The sequence below is a fragment of the Callithrix jacchus genome, chromosome 1 (genome assembly GCF_049354715.1).
Source record: "Callithrix jacchus isolate 240 chromosome 1, calJac240_pri, whole genome shotgun sequence".
In the NCBI taxonomy this organism is placed as follows: Eukaryota; Metazoa; Chordata; class Mammalia; order Primates; family Cebidae; genus Callithrix; species Callithrix jacchus.
In genome coordinates this window covers 111244194-111268962 of record NC_133502.1, presented here as the reverse complement: position 1 = coordinate 111268962, position 24769 = coordinate 111244194, and the positions used below count along the sequence as shown (strand labels likewise).

At 42.6% G+C, this 24769-nt stretch overlaps 1 long non-coding RNA gene across 2 annotated transcripts in view; it reads right to left on the bottom strand.

Moving 5' to 3' along the window:
• Nucleotides 1-5403: 5403 nt before the first annotated feature.
• The window catches only part of LOC103793066 (uncharacterized), a 23483-nt gene continuing 4117 nt past the window's right edge, over nucleotides 5404-24769 (bottom strand). The window contains exons 1-3 of one of the 2 annotated variants that reach the window (XR_013533834.1): nucleotides 9204-9286; nucleotides 9020-9115; nucleotides 5404-6626 (exon numbers count right to left, since the gene is read on the bottom strand). This is a non-coding gene — a long non-coding RNA (uncharacterized LOC103793066). Of the gene's footprint in view, nucleotides 6627-9019; nucleotides 9116-9203; nucleotides 9287-24769 lie in introns of those variants that run through there. The other variant, XR_013533840.1, reaches the window with a different exon arrangement.

The following is a 24769-nucleotide window of genomic DNA, read 5'->3' as shown; positions in this document are numbered from 1 at the left end:
ATGTAGAAACTAAATCAGGGCAAATACTCATAATAAATTCTTTATATTATTCAATAGATAATGGTATACCTATTAATGATCACATTTGATGTAAAAACAAATTATGGAGCCAGGTACAGTGGCATAAAGCTACAGTACCAACTATTCAGGAGGCAGAGACAGGTTTTGAACCCAGGAACTCAATGCTGTAATGCACTATGATCATACCTATGAGCAGCCACTACACTCCAGCCTGGGCACATTGTAAGACCCCATTTCTAAAAATAAAAAAATTTTTAAACTAGGTTGAAAATTACTTTGGTTGTGTTCTTAAATTTTGTTGAATACAATTTAAGATTCTCAGAAATTTAACTCTTCTTCGGGCTAGAATTATATGTTAATTTCTTAACCTTACCAACAAGGAAATCAAGAATAATAAACTCCATGACTGTTTCATAGCTGATCAAAATGTCAAAAAGGATTTCTAGCTAGGCTTTTTTCAGTGGCCCATAGCAAATATTTACAGTCATTTCAAACTCAACATGTTTAAAAACTGAGTTCATCTTCCAACAAATTTGAGGTTGTTCCCAGTGATGCCATTTTTTTGGAAGAGACAGGTAATGCTATTTTTCTGGCCCATCAGACAACATCAATGCCCCTGTCTCTCTTATCAACATATTCAAGGGCCTGGTATAGTGGCTTATACCTGTAATACCAGCACTTTGGGAGGCCAAGGCAGGAGGATCACTTGAAGCCAGGAGTTGGAGACCAGCCTGGGCAACATAGCAAGACCCCATCTCTACAAAAAAATTAAAAATTAGCAGGAAATGGTGGTGTGCACCTGTTGTCCCAGCAACTCAAGAGACTGAGGCAGAAGGATAACTTGAGCCCAGGAGTTGGAGGTAGCTATGATTGTGCCATTGTACTCCAGCCTGGGTGACAGAACAAGACCTTGTCTCCAAATAAATAAATAAACAAGTCATATTAAAGAAGATAGCAATTCTTTTTGGGCAGGTGGGGACAGAGTCTCACTCTGTCACCCAGGCTGGAGTGCAATGGTGCAATCTCACTGCAACTTCCGTCTCCCAGGTTCAAGTGATTCTCTTGCTTCAGCCTCCTGAGTAGTAGGGGCTACAGGTGTGTGCCATCATGCCCGACTAATTTTTGTATTTTTAGTGGAGATGGGGTTTCACCATGTTGGCCAGGCTGATCTCAAACTCCTGACCTCAATTGATCTACCTGCCCCAGCCTCCCAAAGTGCTAGGATTACAGGCGTGAGCCACCACACCCAGCCAAAGAACATAGCAATTCTGTTGATTCTTCCTTTAAAATTTCTATAGGATTCGAGCCCTCCCTTTGAAATTTCATGCCACAGCCTTAGGCCTTATCAACTGGGAAGCTATTCATAAAGGAGAACGGGAATTAATCTCCATCCAGCTGCCTTCATTATTCTTCCGAAAGCATCCTTATATTTTCAGTCCTTTTGTTCTTACAATATGTGTTAGCACCAAACTGCTTTCTGACTAGAATCAAAACTCTTTGGCCTAATGTTATTCACCCAAAAACCACTGATTTAACTACTCTGTGCCAAGCACTGTGCTGGGCAGGAAGGATACAATGGTGACCTTGACAGACAAGATTCTCTGCCTCATGGTGCTATACATCTAGTCAGGGAGACAGATCAAAAAAAATGAGCAACAACAAGAACAACAAAATAAATGTTTAACTTGTGGCAAGTGCTCTGAAGGACATCAACAGAGCTCTGTGCCCAAGAATCACGGAGACAGTCTATCTACTCTGGCTGCTGCATGAGGTGCAGATTCGAGGGAGTTGAAAGAGGATGTGGGGAGAACAATAAACAGAATGCTACCATTGTCTGTGTCTGAGCAGCAGATGACAGTGGCCTGGACCATGATGATAGCAATGGAGAAGAGACATGGTCATATTAGAGATGTAGTTAAGAAGTAGAGATGATAGGACTAGCTCATGCATCTGAAACAAGAGGGTGGTAAGAGAAAAAGCCGAATCAAAGATCATGTCCAGCTTTCTGCTTTGAACAATTGGATAGATGGTGGTGCTAATTACTGAGATGAGAAATATAATAGAAGAGGGTATTTGGGATTACAATCAAGGACTGTACAGGGCACTGTGTCTCACGCCTGTAATCCCAACACTTTGGGAGGCTGAGGTGGGCAGATCACCTGAGGTCAGGAGTTCGAGATCAGCCTGGCAAACATTGTAAAACCACATCTCTACTAAAAATACGAAAATTAGCCAGGTGTGGTGGTGCACACATGTAGATCCAGCAACTTGGAAGGCTGAGGCAGGAGAATTGCTTAAATCCGGACCTCAGTGATTCTCCTGCCCCAGCAAGAGGCAGAGATTGGAGGCGGAGGTTGCAGTGAGCCAAGATTGTACCACTGCACTCTAGCCTGAGCAACAGAGTGAGACTCCATCACAAAAAATTAAAAAAATCAAATCAAGGGCTCCATTTTTGGATATAACCAAGCATATAAGGAGCAGAACCAGTCCTGGCATCACAACAATAGCAGCAGCCACTAGAAGCATGTTCCATGTGGTCCCTCCCCTTGAGCCCAGCTCTCCCAGAAGGAATCCAACCCTCTGAGCAGCCAGTGGTTGATCCCTATCCCTGCTGGGGACCCCATTTACAGCAACTTTGACCTTGGCCTATTGAATTTGTCTTCTGCCACCTTACAGGAGGTTCCAACCCTCCAGAGCAGAAAGAGGTGTGACCAAAATACCTCCCGAGATGATTGAGCAGGAGGGACAGAGAAAAGGGAATTTCTCCTGAAGATCCCCTGGCTTAGCAAGGCCACCCTCTCTAGTGACTGCCTGTGGAAGAGAAAGAGGGGAGCCCCTATCTTCCATGGTTCTAAGGATGGGATTCCTTATAAAAAGTCCCTTGGAAGCAATTTCATCCAAAAGGAAGCATTGCTATACCTGTCTCCACCCAATGCTATGTTGAACAGGAAGAGATGGGTCTGCCTCAGATCTGGAGGAGTTGCTCTTTCTGCTGAGAGCAGAGAGAGGCAAAGTCAGCCCCTCCCTGGTCCACAGCCACCTTGAGGCTGAGTCCTGGCATCCTGTCCTGTCTAGTGTTCTTGGCCAGGGCCTGCCAATGGGAATAGGGCCTCTGGCCGGACGGCTTCCCCCCCACCCCGCCAGGTGGCCCTCCCTGGACAAGCTGAAGCAGGTCTGCCTCCCTGACTGTGATGTGTTTCGTGGCCCCTGGAACCTATCCCAGGCTGGCCATTCTTACCTCAGCTACCATGGTGAGGCTCTCAACTTCCTAGACAGAGAGATTAATCTCTGTGCTGCTGCCATTATCACTCAGGCTGCCCAGATCATGCAAAACTCATTCTTTGAGGCCAAGGGCTCAGTCCAGCCAAAGAATATCAGAGCTGTCTGCAGCTAGGAGAGACAGCTCAGCTCCCCTGTTTACAGAGACAGATCCCTTAGAGAGACGAGAGTAGCCCTTTCTCTTGGGTTGGGACAGGAGACAGTGGACAAAGACAGGAACATCTACCACCTGAGGCATTCCTACTTTGTACTTTGCACCCTAGCCACTGACACCATTCAGAGGTAGCTGTGGGCTGACCCTTCATCAGGAATACAACCAAACTGCTTACAGGAGGTACCTGGGAGAATGCTCTTGACTGCTACTGTGACTGGGACCAGGTTACCAAGCCCCAACACCACTCTTGTTGCAACCACACTTCCAACTCCACCCAAGATGAACCCTTCGGTCTTTGGACTCCTTACCTCAGTCATCACTGGGACAGCTTGCTTCTTGACCTCCTCTGAGTCGCCCCATCCTCACAGGCCAATTCTGTGAATATCAAAGAGTTACTGCCAAGTGTAAAATAATCCCTGGGATGATCTGGGACTTGACTACCACTGCTTGACCAGCACCTTCTAGAGCAGGTCTGCCATACTAGAAGGAGAATCAGCCTTCATCAGTGACCTGTGCGTCCCTGACAAGACTCTGGCAAGATCGTGCTCCCTGCTGTGACCAGAAACCTGAGTATATCAGTCAGGGTCCTCCAGAAAAAGAGCCAACAGGGTGTGTGTGTGAGATTATAATATACATGTTTATTATTTGTATAGTAATGATATATATAATATATCTGATGTATCATAAGAAATTGGCTCATGCAATTATGGAGGCTGGCAAGTCTCAATATCTGGAGGCTGAGTCAGCAAGCTGGAGATCCAGAAGAGCAAATGGTTTAATTCTAATCTGAGTCCTAAGGCCTGACAACCAGGAGAGCTGATGGATATGGTGCCTGATTGAAGGCTGGCAGGCTCACTTCCCAGGAAGAACAAATGCTCCAGTTTGAATCCAAGGCAGGAAAAAGCTAACGTTCTAGTTTGAAGGCAGACAGAAAAAGGAATCCCCTTACTTGGAAGAAGGTCAGCCTTTGGTTCTATTCATGCCATCAACTGATTGGATGAGACCCACCAGTGTTAGAATGAGCAATCTATTTTATTCAGTCTACCAATGTAAATGTTAATCTAATACAAAAACACAAAACATTCAGGATAATATTTGTCCAAATAGCTGGGCATCCCATGGCCCAGTCAAGTTGACACATAAAATTAACCATCATACCTGAGGAGGCAGACAAACTACCTCAACACCCTCTAACTGAGATGCGAGTATATTAAGGCCCAAGAGGAAAGAGTATTAGGCCCACTGCAGAACTGCAGAGGGACTAGATAGTGGGTGGTGCCCTACCCCAGCTACTCCAATAACTCACTAGCTCTAGTTTTGATACATTAACTTGAGAAACCTATGAGTCCTCCAAATGTCACTGTCAAGTAGGCAGTAAAATGTTGAAGCTAGGAGGTCAGATGGGAGAGAGTTTGGGGACACATATTTGGGAATCAGCACAGAACATTAAACCAAAGGGTAGTAGGGCCAGGTATGGTGACTCGCACCTGTAATCCCAGTACTTTGGGAGGCCAAGACAGGAGGACTGCTTGAGCCCAGGAGTTCAAGACCAACCCGAGCAAGATGGGGAAACCCAGTCTCTATAAATTAATCAGTTAATTAATTAAACAAATGATCAGAGCCAGTTCTCTTGGTTAAAAAAAATCAAACCAGTAAATGTAATATAAAAAGATAAAAATAATTTTTTAAAACCAACAGGTAAAGATTATAGAGACAAAAGAGAAGAGCATCCAGAATGGATCCCTGAAGAACTAAACCATCTGAGATTGAATAGCAGAAGATGGATACAGATAGGTGAAGAAAACTGAACAGTGCCGGGGTAAGGGGAGGAAAACCAGGAGAATATGGGGTCACCAAAGACAGGAAGAGAGTACGTAGAAAATGATTGTACCAAATGCCACCGTGAGGCCGAGTAAAGAGGAGAACATAGAAAAGCTCAAGACATTTGACCATTTTTATTTTATTTTATTTATATACTACTGATCAGAAGGCAAGACCATTTTCATTTCAAACCTCTACAATTTGGTTCCATTTCCCCTAAATTTCCTGATCTCTTGTTGAATTCTAGCTGGGGTCACATATCCCAGTTTGCTGAGGGCAGTTTTCCAAATAGTCATGTTGTGCTCATGTCAAAATAGAATTTTTAAAAGCAGTTTGTTTTTTTCTCTTTACATATTTTTTGTTTTTCCTTAAGAGGTCATGCTGAAGACCAAATGTAATTATTAACAGTGCTCTCTTTCATTCTCAAAAGTACACACATTGTATGATAAATTACATGGCTACCCTCTTTCTAATACAAACCTTTGTGCCAGGTGAGCAGGGGTAACTTTCCTCCCAATTCCTGCCATTTTTCTTCCGATGGTGGGGCTTCTGCCCAGGGTGCTCCCCCTACACCAGAAATGCTTCTGCTCTTCCCAGGGTGCTCCCCCACACCGGAAATGCTTCTGCTCTGCCCAGGGTGCTCCCCCCACACTGAATATGCTTCTGCTCCTTTCTGGCAAACTCAAGTCTCACCTCTCCATGCTACTTTGATGCCCATCCCACCAACGGCCTAACCTTTCTCTTAATTTTTTTAACAGTATATTTTTATTCCAAACAACATCTGATTTATAGAAAATTTGAAACATTAGAACAAAAACTGTTTTCTCCTCATCTCTTTGAGATTAAGTTGCCAACATGGTGTCTGTGGCCCCCAAATACTTCAGCATTTTCTTATAAACAAGGACACTCTTCCTACCAAAATCAGGAAAGTAGCACTGATGCATTGTTACCGTATAATTCTCACACTCATTCAGGTTTCACTAACTGTCCCAGTAGTGTCTTTATAGCAACTGAGTGCAGTTCAGAATCATGTGTTGCATTTACTTGTCACAGCTCTTTTAGTCTCCCTCAACTGGGAAAAGTTCCTGTTTTTTCTTGACTCTTGTGACTTTTTTGACTCTTTTGCAGTTACAGACTAATTGTTTTACAAAATGTGTCTCAACTTGGGTCTGTCCATGTTTTCTAATGATTAGATTCGGGTTATGTATCTTTGACAGAAATACAAAAGAAGTCATGTGTTCTTCTCATTGGATCCACACTTCAATATGTTCTATTATTAATGATGTTAACTTCAATCATTTCATTAAGGTGGCATCCTCTGTGCTTCCTGGCTGTGAAGTTATTCTTTTTCCTATTGTAACAAATAAATGTTTTGTAGGGAAGAACTTAGAATGTGTACATTTCCATTCCTCTTTAAAATTAATCTTATCACTGTACATCAATAGGGACTCATGAATTATAAAGTATCCAATGGGTATATTACTATCAGTGGGTTATATTACCATCATTATTAAGTTTGATGCTCAGATTGTCTCAGATTTGGCCAGCAGGACATTTCAAACTGGTTACAGTGTCCTTCTTTGGGCACTTTCTTACTTTCTGGCACCAGAAGCTATCCCAGACTCATCTTTTACTTTTTCTTTATTAACCCTTAGAATCAACCATTTCTCTTAAGGGATCTTGGTTCCTGTAAGTGAAGAATGATATTTAGAAACCAGGATTGAAGCCAGGCATGGTGGCTCATGCCTGAAACTGCAGCACTTTGAGAGGCCAAGACAGGTGGACTAAAGTCAGGAGTTCGAGACCAGCCTGGCTAACATGGCAAAACCCCCTCTTTACTAAAAATACAAAACTTAGCCAGACATGGTAGCAGGTGCTTGTAATCCCAACTACTTGGGAGGCTGAGGCAGGAGAATTGCTTGAACCAGGGAGGTGGAGGTTGCAGTGAGCCAAGATCATGCCACTGCACTCCAGCCTGGGTGATAGAGTGAGACTCCATCTCAATAAAAAGAAAAAAAGAAAAAGAAAAACCCACACAAAAAACCCACAAAAACAGAAACCAGAATTGAGACCAAGCACAGTGGCTTATGCCTATAATCCCAGCACTTTGGGAGGCTGAGGTGGGAGGATTGCTTGAGGCCACGAGTTCAAGACCAACTTGGCCAACAGAGCAAGAACCCATCTCTATTTTTTTAAAAATAAAATAAATAGAAACCAGTATTGGTCATCATCAATCTCAGGCCCTCTCGGGACACAGAAGTAGGGACTATAAGGATGTACGTACACATATACACACAATCATACATATATGTACACTTATGTTTCTCCACATATGTAATAAAATATGGATCTTATTTGTTTATTGAAAACCATGAATTCATAACAATACTTCTCATTCCAACCCAACACAGGTTTCATTCTAGTTTTCTGTCTGTCCATAATTTATTTTTTTGAGTTGGGGTCTTGCTCAGTTGCCCAGGCTGTAGTATGGCCTCAGTCTGGGCTCAAGTGATCCTCACACCTCAGCCTCCTTCCTTGAGTTGGCATACAGGTGCATGCCATCACGCCCAGCTAATCCTGTTTTTCAGTATCTGTAGAGGCGGGATCAACCTATGTTGACCAGGCTGGTCTCAAACTCCTGGCCTCAAGCAATCCTTCCGCCTCAGTCTCTTAAAGTAGTGGGATTTACAGGCATGATTTGTTAACTCCTCTAACAGCGAGAAGCTTTGCTCTCATTATCCCTAATATTATACATTTACATACACGGCCTTGGCAATACCTTTCTCTCCCCACTGGGACTCCAACACCCCACGGCAGATTGCTTCTGCCGGGACACCCCTCACCGTAACTTGAGCTCTGACAGCCTGGCCTGGCCTGGCCTGCCCCTGAATGCAATCGTGGTCAGGTTCTGACCACCACAGCTCACCTCCACCCCACTTATAGCTGCCTACCTTGCTTGACCCCGCACCTGATGACTTTTGCATTTGATTTTTCAAGGAAGGAAAAGAGGAACTGCAGCTTCTTTCTTATTACTTTTAAGCACTTCCATTTCATTTATACTTGGACATTCAGAACTTAATGGTTATTTCCTCCATGCACTGTTCTTAAATTGTGTGACGCCTTTAAAGAGCGCCCCTTCAGTGACACTGGGTCTATGTGGAGAGTAGCGGTCCCGCCTCCTCCCCCTTCTTCCTCTCCACCACTGTTTGCCCAGAGCTGGGAAAGCTGCAAACCCTCCTCCTGCCTCCCCCCTTGAAGGTCTCTGGCTGAAAGCTCTGTTCTGTCGGGAGGAAACCCGCTTAGCCTCCAGCTCTGGCCTGGCCTGATTGTTTTGCCTAGAGGCCAGGCCAGCTCTATCAGTTCTGAGCACAGGGAAGCCCTGGTGCAGAGCGGGAGGCAGGTCGGGGAGGAGGAGCTGTCGGTGGGGCCCAAGGCTTTTGCTGGGCCTACTTCCCACATCTCAGGAGAATAAAGTACTCAGCCCAGAAGAAAGATTCGGGCTTTCAGACCTTGGTTCGGGAGAGAAACGACATTCAAAGGTTACTCACGTAGGCATTCGACAACACGTAAAGGAAACTGGATGACTAACAGAAATTACAGGATGGCTCCACCCTCTCGCTGAAATGACACATTCATTTGAATGCCTGGGTAATTCACAACAGGCAGTGCTGGCAGGGAGCACCGTTCCCTCATGAGGATGGAAATAAGGGTAATTGCTAATTTCCTTCCCCTCTACTTCGTTACCTGCCCAGCAACCCGCTGCCAACAGCCTCCTTTCACGGCTTTTCTTGTCTAAAACTTCATGCCTTCAGAAATCAATGTACTCAGCTTTGTCCTGGGCTAGATGAAAAAAAAAAAAAAAAATCAATGTATTCATACAAGTAGGACAATGCAGACAAACTGAGTAAGAAAACATAAATCCAATTACGCAGTTTTTGAGGCTTGAATTCCAGTAAATCAACCAAACTTCGTCTTCTTCCGCCCTTCAGGTGAAGGCATTTGTATTGACACAGCGCCGCCTGCTGGCAACTGGAATCTCAACAGGATATACTCGCCTTCTAGTCCAACGTTATGCTGCTCATTTCACACGTTTTAATTTTTATTTTTAAATTTCAGTTCCCTTTCAAGCTCTAGACTCTTTCATTCAGAATCCATTCTCTGTGTGCTTATAGTAGATGCTAAAGGTCTAAGAAAATATGACTACTTCATGTCTAGCGCAGTGGCTCTTAAACTTGACTTCTCTTAGTCACCCAGGCTGGGGTACAGTGGTGTGGTCTCAGTTCACTGCAGCCTCAACCTCGTGGGCTCAGGTAATTCTCCTGCCTCAACCTTCTGGGTAGCTGGAACCACAAGCGTGAGCCACCATGCCTGGCTAATTTTTGTTTTTGTTGTTGTTGTTTTGTGGAGACGGGGTTTCATCATGTTGCCCATGCTGGTATTGAACCCCTGGGCTCAAGCAATCTGCCCGCATTGGCCTCCCAAAGTGCTGGAATTGCAGGCTTGAGCCATCACCCCTGGCTGAGAAATTTTTTAAATGCAGTCTCCTAGGCTCTGCCCTGCAAAGATTCGGAGTTGGTGGGTCTGGGGTACGTCCCAGGAGCTTGTGTTTAAACTCTCCGATTCTGAAACAAGGAGTCCACAAATCACATGTTGAGAAAAACTAAAGATGGAGAAGCAGACTGGAATTTGTTATTGCAATGTAATCTAGCAAATGCCACGAAGTATGAACAGAGTCTGCTAGGGACACAGAGAAAGGATGTCTAATCAGACTAAGAAAAGAATAGACAAGGCTTCCCAGAAGGTAAGACTCTAGATGAATAAAAGTTGGTGAGATGAAGGGGAGCAGGGGGATCAGATATAGGGCATAAGATATGGAAGGTAAAAGGGCATGAAACTCCCTTGGCCCTGCCAGCAGTGTGGGAGGCTGGAAGGAAGGAGAATGTGGCAGTGTCAGAAAATGAAGGGCCTGGGGCCAGGGACAGTGGCTCACATCTGTAATCCCAGCATTTTGGGAGGTCAAGGCAGGCGAATTACCTTGAAATCAGGAGTTTCGAGATCAGCCTGGCCAACATGGCAAAACCCCGTCTCTACTAAAAATACAAAAATTATCCAGGCATGGTGGTGGGCACCTGTAATACCAGCTTCTTGGGAGGCTGAGGCAGGAGAATCACTTTAACCCAGAAGGCAGAGGTTGCAGTGAGCTGATATTGTGCCACTACATTCCAGCCTGGGAGACAGAGCAAGACTCTGTATCAAAAAAAAAAAAAAAAAAAGAATACCAAGCTATCTTTCTCCCCAAAGATCCAGGGAATGCAGAAATTTTAAGCAGGAGAATGACTCGAGCAGATCTGCATTTTAGGAAGACCCCACTTGGCAGCAATGCTGAGCATGCAGGACTTGTAGCTTGGGTGATCAGATGTCATTTTCTAAGAGCACACAGAGGGAGGGACAGGATTAGGGGCAGGAGGTCAAGGAAGAGTAAAAGAGACACAAAAGGGAGGCCAGGCGTGGTGGCTAACCCATAACCCCCACTACTCAGGAGGCTGAGGCAGGAGAATCACAAACCCAGAAGATGGAAGTTGCAGTGAGCCGAGATCGCGCCACTGCACTCCAAGCCTGGGCGACAGAGTGAGACCCTGTCTCAAAAGAAGGAAAAACAAGAAAGAAACACAAAAGAGAAAGAGGAGGCGGGGTGTGGTGGCTCCTGCCACAGGCAAAGTTCAAGAGATCCATGGACACTGTAGTTTAACAACAATGTATTGTATACTAGAAAATTGCTAGGAGAGTAGATTTTAAGTGTTCTCACCACACACAAAAAAGAAATGTGAGGTAATGTACATGTTAATTGGATTGATTTAGCCATTCCACAATGTGGATGTATATCAAATATCATGTGGGACACCATAAATATATACAATTTTTATTTGGCAATTTAAAAAATTTAAGGCCAGGCGCAGTGGCTCACGCCTATAATCCCAGCACTTTGGGAGGCCAAGCGGGGGTGGATCACGAGATCAAGATATCGAGACCATCTTGGTCAACAAGGTGAAACCCCGTCTCTACTAAAAACACAAAAATTAGCTGGGCATGGTGGTGCGTGCCTGTAATCCCAGCTACTTGGGAGGCTGAGACAGGAGAATTGCTTGAACCCAGGAGGCAGAGGTTGCGGTGAACCGAGATTGCGCCATTGCACTCCAGCCTGGGTAACAAGAACGAAACTCCGACTCAAAAAAAAAAAAAAAAAAGAGATGGGGTTTCACCATGTTGGCCAGGCTGGTCTCAAGCCCCTGACCTCAGGTTATCTATCTGCCTCAATTCTCAAAGTGCTGGGATTACAGGTGTGAGCCACCGTGCCCAGCCTAACTTCTAAAAGAGTTAATTTCCTTTTTCTTTTCTTTTTTCTTCTTCTTTTTTTTTGCTTGCCAATTAACACTTGTGTCCACCTAAAAGGAAGAAGCTGAGGCAAAATTAATATAGAGAGTTTACTGGGGTCAAGATTGAGATCTGCAGCCTGGGACACACTTTCAAGTTGCTTTGGGGAGTGTTCCCAAGAACAAAAAGAGAGACTCAGGTGTTTAAAGAATAAAAGATGAATCAGGAGGGGGGCAATTACAAAAGTCATTCATCAGAATTCTCATTGGTTTACAGAAATAACATTGGTTAGTGATTGGCTAGACTTTGTTGAAATATAGGGTGTATGGCATTTTTTTTGGCTAATTGGCATTAGTTAGTCTAGAGCCTGCATAGCAAGAGACTTCAAGAGATCATTATTTAGCTAGAGAAGGAGTGAGACAGTGACTGCCTTTACATCCTAATGCCTCTCTGGGCCTGATAATGTAAAGGAGTTTGTATTTCTCAGATTAAAAATGTATCTTTCTTCAGTGGCTCGTACCTATAATCCCAATACTTTGGAAGGCCTAGGAAGGCAGATTGAGCTCAGGAGTTTGAGACTGTCCTGGGCAATACATCAAGATCCTACCTCTACAAAATTAAAAAATTAGCTGGGTGTTGTAGCATGCACCTGGGGTCCCAGGTACTCTGAGAGGCCGAGGTGAGAATCACCTGAGCCCAGGAGACTGAGGCTGTAGTGAGTCATGTTTGCACGACTAGGGCAAACATGAGACAAAGTAAGACTGTCTCAAAACAAAACCTTTTCTTTTCCCTCCACACTTGGTAAGAATGGTTTTTCACCTGCTTATCCACAATTTTCCATGCCATTCTCAGGAAAAGTGAATTACAAGCCTGAAGCAAAACTGCAAAGAGGGCGGGATTTGTCTGGAGCCTCCTTCTTCCCCCACTTTATGTTCAGGAGTTTTCTTTGAGAGCATCTAGAGCTGAGAGCCAGAGTATTCTGGATTCCATTCCCATCCCATTCAAATCCCAACCTCCCTGTGCCCAAAGCATCGTGGTTCTGCTGTCTGCTATGACTAATTTGATTAATTAACTTTTAAAAAGTTATTGCTAGATGATAATATGTTAATATACTAACATATTTGTCTTTTAATAGCAGTCTTTAAAACCTGGAGCCAAAGATGGGAGAGTGCAGTAAAGAGAGGGATAATTTTAATGTCAAATTATGCAATTTGCCTGAAGAGATTATTTGTAGACAAGGCCTTCCATTTACATAATGATAGGGAGCCTCACCACCCCTCTGAGACAGGTCTGATCTTCCTTGTGCTGTTCAGACAAGTGTGGGTCAGAAAGGTCAAGTGCTTGCCGGGGTCTGTGGAGCTAATTAGTGATGAAACCAGGAGAAGGACTCAGCTACCCTAGGCTAATTTGCATTTCATTTCTTTGCTACCTTATTCTGCTGTGAGAGAATATTTGATGAGGTAGGAGTTGCAAATATTGACTGAAAAGAGACAGATATTTTTAAAAATTGTCTACAGGTTTACATTATCTTTTGCTTTTTTAAAATAACACTTATTATATTGAAGAAATTGGGAAGAAAGAAGAAAAAATAAGCAGAGCAAAAAAAGAGGGAGCAACTAGTATGTACCTAGCATTTTATACATGCTGAATAAAAATTATTTGGACTAAGTTTCTGCACTAGGCCCCAGCAGATCAGGCTAAAAACCAAACGCTGAAGTTCCATGTCCATGTCACCAAACCCAAACTAAGTTGTTATCTGACCTTCCTAGAAATCTGAAGAAAGAGATAACAGCCTATTTTCCAAATAGGGCAATCTTCAATTGCCAGGATAATGAAGTGCCCTGTGCTTTAATCCCTACCTAATAGAAGTAGCCTGCAGTAACCTGATGTTAACTAATTTTTCTTTTTTTTTTCTTTTGAGACGGAGTTTCGCTCTTGTTACCCAGGCCAGAGTGCAATGGCGCGATCTCGGCTCACCGCAACCTCCGCCTCCTGGGTTCAGGCAATTCTCCTGCTTCAGCCTCCTGAGTAGCTGGGATTACAGGCATGCGCCACCATGCCCAGCTAATTTTTGTATTTTTAGTAGAGACGGGGTTTCACCATGTTGACCAGGATGGTCTCGATCTCTTGACCTCGTGATTCACCCGCCTCGGCCTCCCAAAGTATTGGGATTACAGGTGTGAGCCACCACGCCCTGCGTTAACTAATTTTTCTATTGTTCTGTCTCCACCTCACAGGAAGGCAACTTTGAAATGCCTAATACACATTGTTCTTTGCCTCTGCTTTCTTCACCTTTCCTGTCTGTAAGCCAGCCCCTGCTCAGCTCCTGGGAACACTTACTCTGTTTTACAAAAAGAAGTGTTGTTCAACTCTACAATCACAAATAAAACCAGCTGAGATCTTTAAATTTGCTGTAATTTTGTCTTTTGACATGTACATAATCTTATTTCAATCTTGCAACAACCCCATAGGGTAGGTATAATCCTTCCCCTGTTTCATAAATGTAGGCTTGTGAAGCTAAAAGAGGTTAATTACTTTGCTCAAGGTCACCCAGCCTGTGAAAGTCAAACCCAGCTATGTGTAACTGCAAATCCTGTGATCCAGGAAACTCTTGAATTTCAAGGAGGAGTATTACCCTCATGGGAGTATATGATTACTTTTGAAAACTAAAAATAAAACCCTAAGCTTCCCCAACCAATGGATTAGATGCTTTCTTGCCCAAGAGAAATCTGAAAAACTGAGTCCCTGGCCATGACAGGATGGGAGGTCAGGCGTGCCTCATTATCCCCTCACTTTTGCAGTTTAGACACAACAAATGCACAGCATTCATGTTAAAATAGAGACCATAAGACTTAGCAAGAGGGACTCTTTGTGAAAATAAAATACCAAATTATAAACAGGACCTGAGGCTGTGCCTGAGGAGAGTTAAGTCACATGCCCTGCAGGTCACTCTGACCCAGACATCCTTGACTTAAATGTTCCTTTCTGCTGACTTCAATTTTTTAGACAAACCTTTACTCCTTTAACAAGTTTTTTTTTTTTTTTGAGACAGGGTTTGCTTCATTACCTAGGCTAGAGTGCAGTGGTGTGATCACTGCAGCCTTGACCTCCCAGGCTCAAGTGATCCTCCCATTTCAGCCTCCCAAGTAGCTGGGACTACAGGCACCTGTCACCACACCAATCTAATTTTTTTTTTTAGATGGAGTCTTGCTGTCACCAGGCTGGAGTGCAGCGGCGCAATCTCGGCTCACTGCAACCTCCTCCTCCCAGGTTCAAGCAATTCTCCTGCCTCAGCCTCCCAAGTAGCTGGAACTACAGGCACACACCACCATGCCCAGCTAATTTTTGTATTTTTAGTAGAGACAGGGTTTCACCATGTTGGCCAGGATGGTCTTGATCTCTTGACCTCGTGATCCGCCCGCCTCGGCCTCCCAAAGTGCTGGGATTACAGGCGTGAGCCACTGTGCCTGGCCCAATCTAATTTTAAATATTTCGTAGAGATAGAGTCTCACTACATTGCTCAGGCTGGTCTTGAACTCCTGGGCTCCAGCCATCCTCCTGCTTTGGCCTCCCAAAGTGCTAGGATTATAGGGGTGAGCCACTGTGCCCAGCCCAATTGCAAACTAAATAACGTCTCAGTCCACCTATGACCTGTAAGCTCCTGCTTCAAGATATCTCATCTTTGTGGTCCAAACCAATATATATCTTCCATGTATTGATTTGTCTTTGCCCATAACCCCTGTCTCCCTGAAATGTCTAAAACCAAACTAACCAACTACCTTGGGCTAACTTTCTCGGGACTGCTCTGAGGCTGTGTTTCCAGGGGCCATGGTCACACATATTGGCTCAGATTAAACCTTTTTAAAATACTTTACAGCTTGTTTTATTTCTGGTAGCACATTATACCTGGGATCTGGAGTAGAAAGGCCCTGAAGGGCCCACAGCCTCAGAATTAAAGGGATGTTATTAGGGTAAAATGATGTCTCATTTCTGGAGACAAGGCAGTGCTATGGTGGGGGATGTTCAGTATCAGAGGAGAAGCAATGCCCAAGGCTGAGAGAGAATAACCAAGGAATTATGCTCTATGGACCAGGCTACAGTATTTGCCATCTATATGGAATGCCAAAAATAGATATGTGAAGATTTCTAGAAAATTCCAAGAGAAAAAACTTCAGAACACAAGTGACCTCCATTCCAAAGGAAGCCACTAGCTGTACTTAGATTTCTATGAGCTAATCAGAGAGCAGTCACAATTTATAAAAATAGAACCGGTCACTACACAACCAGATTCATTTGTTTTATTTTGCCTTTGACTTTTAGGGGTTGCTTGCTTCCTTTTCTTTTTTTTTTTGAGACAGAGTCTTGCTCTTGTCATCCAGGCTGGAGTGCAATGGCATGATCTTGGCTCACTGCAACCTCCGTCTCCCGGGTTCAAGTGATTCTCCTGCCTCAGCCTCCCGAGTAGCTAGGATTACAGGTGCCCACCACTATACCTGGCTACTTTTTGTATTTTTAGTAGAGACGAGGTTTCATCATGTTAGCCAGACTGGTCTCGAACTCCTGACCTTGTGATCTGCCCACCTCAGCCTCCCAAAGTGTTGGGATTACAGGCACAGGCATAAGCCACTGCGCCCAGCCTGGGGTTGCTTTTTAAAGTGTTTTAGAAAATAGGCCAGACGAGATGGCTCATACTTGTAATCCCAGCACTTTGGGAGGCCAAGGTGGGTGGACAGCTTGAGCTCAGGAGTTTGGGAACAGCCTAGGCAACATAGTGAGACTCCTTCTCTACAAAACACACAAAAATTAGCTGGGCATGGTGGTGTGCGCCTATAATCCCAGCTACTCAGGAGGCTGAGGTGGGAGGATCACTTGAGCCCAGGAAACAGAGGTTGCAGTGAGCCAAGATTGCACTATTGCACTCCAGCCTGGGTGACACAGTGAGACCCTGTCTCAAAAAAAAAAGGAAAGAAAGAAAAATAAAAGAAAGGAAGGAGGAAGGGAAAGAAAGAGAAAGAAAGAGAGAAGAAAGAAGGAAAGAGAAAGAAAGAAAGAAAGAAAGAGAGAGAGAAGAAAGAAGGAAAGAGAAAGAAAGAAGAAAGAAAGAAAGAAAGAAAGAAAGAAAGAAAGAAAGAAGAAAGGGAAATCTTACCGCATAATTAACAAAGTGAAATCTTCAAAGATATATGGCTTCCATTCCTATGCCTCAGCTCTATTCCCTTCTCCTCCTGGAGGTAATCAGGGTTTTTTGTTGCTGTTCATTTTCATTTTATTTTTCTACTTCTCCGTCTCCTGTGCTCAAGCCATCCTCCTATCTCACCCTCCTGAGTAGCTGGGACTACAGGTACACACTACCACGCCCAGCTAATTTTTGTATTTTTGGTACAGACAGGGTTTCGCCATGCCACCCAGGATGGTCTCCAACTCGTGAGCTCAGGTGATCCGCCTGCCTCAGACTCCCAAAATGCTGGAATTACAGGCATGAGCCACCGTGCCTGGCTTGCTCTTCTGTTTTAAAAATGTAACTATAAATATATGTCCATATCCTCTTCTCCCTTTAGTTAAATGGTAGGATATTACCTTTATTTTTGGCCACTCTACTTTTTTCAGTGGTGATCATGCCACAGAGATACTTTTTATGGGTTCTACAAGTGCATAGTATTTTACCATGTTAATGAATCTCAGATTATTCAATCATTCTGTGCTGAATGAACTTTGGGATATTTCTGGTCTCTTACTATTAAAAGTAGTGCTCACTGAATAACCTTATGTATATGTCTTTTTTGTATTTTTGAGATAGATGGATCAATTGATAAGTGGTATATAAAATTTGGCTAGATATTGCCAAATTTCCCTTGAGAAAGAAAGTAGCTCAGAGCATTCTGAAGAATGTGAGGTATGTGAAATTTATTAGGCCCAGAGAGACATGAGAATGAGTCTTTAGGCCAGACTCAGTGGCTCACACCTATAATCTCAGCACTTTGGAAGGCCAAGGCAGGTGGATCACCTGAGGTTCAAGAGTAGCCTGGCCAACATGGTGAAACCCCATCTCTACTAAAAATACAAAACTTAGCCAGGAATGGTGGTGGACACCTGTAATACCAGCTACTCGGGAGGCTAAGGCAGGAGAATCACGAACCCAGGAGGTGGAGTTTCAGTGAGCTGAGATTGCACCTCTGTACTCCAGCCTGAGTGACAGAGCAAGACTCTGTCTCAAAAAAAGAAAAAAGAATGAGTGTTCAATCACAGGCCTGCCCCTCTTCTCAGGTGTCATCCTCTACCCAACCAGGGTAGCTACTTAAAGACATTTTTTTTCCTTTTTCTGTTTTTTGTTTGTTTGAGATATAGAGTCTGTGGCCCAGATTTGAATGCAGTGATGCCATCTCAGCTCACTGCAACCTCTGCCTTCTGGGTTTAAGTGATTCTTGTACCTCAGACTCCCGAGTAGCTGAGATTACACGTGCACACCACCACACCTGGCTAATTTTTGATTTTCTAATAGAGATGGGTTTTGCCATGTTGATCAGGTTGGTCTCAAACTCCTGGCTTCAAGTGATCTGCCTGCCTCAGACTCCCAAAATGGTAAGATTACAGTCGTGAGCCACTGCACCTGGACTGCTTAAAGGCATTTAGATTTTTCTCTCCTTCCTTGTAGTTTCCAGACTAGCTGATATATTACCTAAAATGCTATCACAATTGCACTATGTGGCCCTCACCCATTATCTTCATGTTCATGGGATTAGTGATATAAAGAACAATGTATAGCCAATCAATAGCTTATGTTCAATTTAGGAACCACCCCATATTTTCCTTTCAAAACTCACTTGTGACTGCTGCTAATTGGAGCATATATTTCAGGGGAACCTGCACATATGTCTCCCAAGTTAAAGTACGCAAATTTATCCCTGATAGACTTTCGATTTATACTAATTTTACCTCAGTTTCATACTTGAGGCTGACACCCTCCTCATGGATAATACCATTTTTGCCTTCCCACTAGCAAAATATGAGTACCTCTTTCCTCACTGCCTTGGAAACACATTGTATTGTCGAACTTTGAGATTTTTCCCTATCTGATAGTTGAAAAATGGTATCTCATTTTAGTTTTAATTTGCATTTATCTTCTGAGTAGTAAGATTCAACATCTTTTCACATATTTAAGGATCCTTGATTTTCTGTGTGTGTGTGGGTACTGCAAAGTGACTGTATCTCTTGCCTATTTTCCATAGGCTGGGTTTCCTTCCCCTCTCCATCTTTAGAAGCCCATCATATATTAGGGATATTTGCAGCAGTGTGCTGGAGCTGGCTAGTGCCAGCTTGCAAGTGCTGACTGTTAAATTTTTAGGAATTTTGTAGTCCAGCTGATGTAGCATTAGTGCAGCTGATGTTACATTATTAAGTTAACATTGGCTATGGTGGGAGTATTTACTCTATGGAAATTGGCAAATGCAATAACACGCTCCTGACCCCCACTCCCTGAAAGAACACATCACTGGTCATTAACCCATTGTCTATGACAGAAATTGGAAATTGAATTCCCAGTTTGTCATTTATCTTTTTATTTTGCTTATGATGTGTTTTGCTATGCAAAAATGTTGTTGTTTTGTATACTTCAAATGTTGGTCCTTCCCTTTATTGCACCTGGATTTTGAGTTAGAAAAGTTTTCTCAATTCCTTTTTTTTGTTTGTTTTTATTTTTTTGTTTTTCAATTTCTTGATTATAGAAAAAATTTATCATAACTTCTAGAATTTAGATAGCTTTACTTCTTTCAAAAAATTAGATCTTTGATCCACTGGAACTCATCTTACAGTGGAAAAACTAATATGATGGTGCTCTGGTTTGAACATGTCCTCCTAATTTCATGTGTTGGAAATGTAACTCCTAAATTTATAGATTGGTGGCATTTGGATGTGGGGCCTTTGGGAGGTAATTAGGATTAGATAAAGTCATCAGGGCGAGGCCTTCATAATGGGACTGGTGGCTTTACAAGAAGAGAGACCTGAGAGGTTGACATGCTCTTGTTCTCTTGCCATGTGGTGCCCTCTGTTGTATTATGATGTAGTATATGAGGACCCTCACCAGATGCTGGCACCACACTCTTAGACTTCCCAGCCCCCATAATCATGACTAAATAAACTTATTTTCTTTATAAATTACCCAGTCTCAGGTATTCTGTTATAGCAACAGAAAACAGACTAAGACAGACTGTAATTTCTTCCACTGGCTACCCATTTATCATAGGACTATTTATTAAGAAAGTCTGCTTTTTCTCTGTTGATTTGAGATGGCATCTTTATTATTTATTATACTTCCAGATGCCATTAAATTTATTTTTTGGTTTTCTTATTTTTCAAAATGTTTGGGCTTTCTATTCTGTTTTACTCATGTGCTGCCATGGGTTTGAACATTTGTCCCCATCAAAACTTACATTGAAATTTATACCATTGAGACAGTGTTGGGAAGTGGGCTCTGGGAATAATTTGGGCCATGGGGCTCCACCCTCCTAAGTGGATTTAGTGCCTTAATAAAGGGACTTTCGGGCATGCTCTCTGTCTGTCTCTCTCTGTCTCTCTCTCTCCCTCCCCACACCCTGCCTCTCTCTTCCTCATCAGATGCTAGCACTCAGATCTTGGACTTCTCAGCCCCCAGAACTATTAGCAAATAAGTTTCCTTTTTATTATAAATTACCCAGTCTCAATATTTTGTTATAGCAGTACAAAATAGACTAAGGTATGTGTCAGTATTTCTTCTTATTGTACAGGCTTCGTCGTTGTCCATTTTTCTTAGGGCTTGCTTTCTCAGATCTTCTTATTTATCCTTCCAAGTGAATGTTGTAATAAAATTGTCTTAGTTCTAAAGCTCCCTCTTCTGTTTCTTTTGCAAAGTGTTAAAAAAATATGACATTGTAGCATCTGAGTTACCTCCTCTGTTCTGTTCCTATCTTTCTTCTTTCTCTAACATCTTTGTCTGGATAATTTGAATTCTACTCCCGTAAGTTTCTCCTGAGAGAAAGCATTTCCTATATTCATCCAGTACATTTTGAAATCACTAATTTAGCTGCTGAATAGTTATGGAATCTTGGGCAAAATTATCCTCATTTTTTAAATCTATACATTGTTAATGAAATGTAATTTATTTAATAATGTGTTTCCTTGGCAATTAAAAAGTAATTTTCAATCAGTTCTCAGTCCTACCTATCAGCAGAATTTGACTCATTTAATCATACTCATGTTGAAACATGTTCTTCAGTTGACTTTCATGACACCGTACTCACCCAGTTCTCCTCCTAATTGGCCTCTCCCTCTCTTTCAATGTTTCTTCCACAGCTTCCAAACTCAAAATGTTGGAGAACCTCAGAACTCAGATTTTAGACTTCTCTCTATTTAAAGTTACTCCTCAGTGAACTCATACCATCTCATAAATTTAAATATATTGACAACTCTCAAATTTATATCTCCAGCCTGGACCTCTACCATGTGGTCAACATTTATACATCTGCCAGCTTCCTTATCCTCTCTGCCTGGATGTCCAGCAGGCATCTTGGAGTTAACTTATTCCAAAACAACCCTAATATTTTCACCCAAACCTGTTTCTCTTATAGTCTTCCCAATCTCAGTTAATGATAATTCTATTCTCCTAGTAGCTCAGGAGAAAACTCTGCTTTTCCTCCACTTTGATCCACCTAATCCACCAGAGACTCCTGTTGGGTCTACATTTAAAACATATGCAAGAAGAGGGCATCTGCAGAGGAGAGCTGCCCAGCACAAGTGACAGAATCCGAATGAAGTGAGGAAGATGTCTCCATGTGGAGGGCACTACAGTGTGGCTCAGGGTTTTGGAGCCTGCGCAGGGTGAGTAGAATGCTCATAGCGATAAGCAGTCTGTCCTGTGACGTCAGATCCCAGAAGTGGCAAGAAGGATGTCTGTGGAGGGGGTGGTCCAGCATAGAGTGTCAGAGCCCCAGCAAGATGAGAAGCATGTCCACATATCAGGGGCTGATGAGTGGTCGGCATGGAATTCTGTAACCCAAGTGGAGGGAGGACGGTAGGCAGTGGTGATGGAAGGTTGGGTATACACAGGGTGATTGATCGTAAATGTGCATACATGAAAGACATGAGAGTCTGTTAGAGACACTCAAAATCCAGAAGCAATGTGTTACTGTGTGTTAGGTAGATAAGAATAAAAGAAGACTGAATGTAGAGGTTCACACCTGTAATCCCAATATTTGAGAGGCTGAGGTGGGAGGGTCCCTTGAGCCCAGGTATTTCAGACCAACCTGGGCAACATAGCAAGACGCTGTCTCTCCAAAATAAAAATAAAAATAAAAATAAAAATAAAAAATTAGTTGGGCGTGATGGCATGTGCCTGTAGTCCCAGCTACTTGGGAAGCTAAAGCAGGAGGATCACTTGAGCTAAGGAGGTCGAGGCTGCAGTAAGCCATCACCATGCTGCTGCACTCTAGCCTGAGTGACAGAGTAAGACCCTGTCTCAAAATAAAATAAAAATTGGTGGCTTCAGTGTATGAGGAGAAGACAAGACTAGGATTGTAGTGAAGGATGAAAGGGAAAAAATTAAAATAAATCCTAGAGTATTAGATCAGAATCGAAGGTGTCAATGTAAACTCATGGCTTCAATAGTACACACATAAACACAGAAATAAATGTAGATGTAAAGGTGTGTGTAAACGAATACAAACATATTTACATATTCCTTAGCTCTGTCCTCTGAGAGGACTTTAAAGCAGCAACACATTAATAGTAATGAGCACACTGAATGCATGACCTGAGTTTCTAAATTCTGTAATCCACTAAAGGGAACCAGGAATTCTTGGAGAAATGATTGATCTCAGCAGTTTCAATGTGTTGCTGGGTCTAGGAAGTACAAGATGAACCTGGACCTTCTTATGCCAGAAAATAAAGAACTGCACAAAGAGAAATGGGGACATGCCAAAAGGACACAGATGCTAGCTGACATGAAAGAGATTCCATTAGCCAAATCTTAAATGATTTGAACATGAAAATAAATAATAACAACAATGGCTTATAACCCATTTAATAAAATAAGAAACCACGTAATTAAATGTAAGGTAAGAGAGTAAATTTAAAGTTTGATGAAAGATGAGGTATTTACAAAGTCTCAACTTCATCTACCTTCTCACAGAATGCCTTTTTTTTTTTTTTTTTAAGACAGGGTCTCACTCCATTGCCTTGGCTGTAATGCAGTGGTATGATCATAGCTCACTGAAGCCTCGACCTCCTGGGCTCAAGCGATCTTCTCACCTCAGCACCCCGCTCAACCCACTCCCTGAGATGCTAGGAATACAGGCTGGACCACCGTGTTCAGCTAATTTTTTTTTTAATTGTTGCCCAGCTGGTCTTAAACTCCTGACCTCAAGCAATTCTCCCTCCTCAGCCTCCAAAGTGTTGGGATTACAGGTGTGAGCCATTGTGCCCAGCCTAGAATACTTATTAACTACAAATGGGAAAAGAGTAACTTTATAATGGAGAGATCTGGCAGACACCACATTAACTAGGTGATCAAAGTTAGCACCATCAATATTCAACACATTAAAATCATATGCCATCTAACAGAACATCACAAAATCACAGCACTATTTCTGTAATATTCTCTACCAAAGATGAATAAGCTGAATATAATAATGAGAAAACATCAGATAAACTCAAAGAGGGTGTTTTACAACATAACCTTCCCACAATCTTCAAGAGTGTCAAGGTCACTACATTGGAATAATATGGGAAGTTAAAAAAAAATTAACAAAAGAGTGTCAAGGTCATAAAAGCCAAGGAAAGACTAAGGAATTACTCCAGATTGAAAGAGAACTGAAAGAGAATAAAGACATGCAAACTAAAAGCAATATGTGATTTTGGAAAATCACACAACTAAAATGTACTGTATGATTTCATAACCTCTGTTATAAAGAACATTAGTGGAACATTTGGGGGAAATTGAATAAGGTCTGATTAAATGTTAGTCATGTGACTTTTTTCTTATTTTAAAAGTTATATTGTGGTTATACAAAAATGTCATTGTAGGAAACATACATGAAAATATTCAAGAGCCAGGCACAGTGGCTCACTTCTGTAATCCCAGCACTTTAAGAGGCCGAGGAGGGTGGGTTGCTTGAGGTCAGGAGTTCAAGACCAGCCTGGCCAACATGGTGAAACCTGTCTCTATTAAAAAAACAATAATAATGAAAATAAAAAAATAAAGTATTCAAGAATGATGGGCATCTCAAATGGTTCAGAAAAAAAGAATCTTTGTACTGTATTTGCAACTCTTCTGTAAGTTTGGGATTATTTCCAAAAAATAAATATTTGTATTTGGAATCCAACTAGCTCTCATCATCTATGACATGCAAGCCCAAGTAATCTTCCTCTCTCACTTGCATTACTTAAAAGCACCATGATCACTTTATTTTCTCCCATGGCTTCCGTGCCTCAGTAATTTAGGAAAAGCTCAGCTATATGGTTTTGGCTTGAGGTGTCTCATGCAAGTGCAGTCAGATGGCTAGAGTTGGGACACCTAGAGAATAAAGCACTCCTCTCTCCAAGTCATCTCAGCACCTAAGTGGTTTCTCCATATGGGCTAATTTGTACTTCCTTAGAGCCTGGTGGCCTCAGGGCAGTCAGATTCCCCATGTGGCAGCTGAAGGCTTCCAAAATTTGTGCTCCAGTGAATAAATCAGAAGCTGCTTTGTCTTTTATGACTTAGCCTCGGAAGTCACATAACATCACTTCCACCATACTCAATTGGTAAAACAGTCATAGAAGCCTATTCAGTTAAAGATGGAGGGACAGGGACCTCACCTCTTGTTTGGAGAAGTGTCGAAGATGAGCTCATGGACTGGGAGTTGGCATCGTGGCTGTTTTTGGACAATATCATTTGCCACGGTGGTTTGCTAGGCCCTGTAGGGTCTGGACCCTTACTAACTCCCTGAGCTTTCCCGCTATTTTCCTTCTTGCTCTCTCTGTTTCAGGCAGAATGGCTTCTTTGAAAACTCAAGCACTCCTCCCTCAGGGCCTTTGCCTTTGTTCTTTTTCTCTCTAGAACATTCTTCCCCTATATATTTATTATTTTGTTTTAATTTTTTTGGAGACAGAATC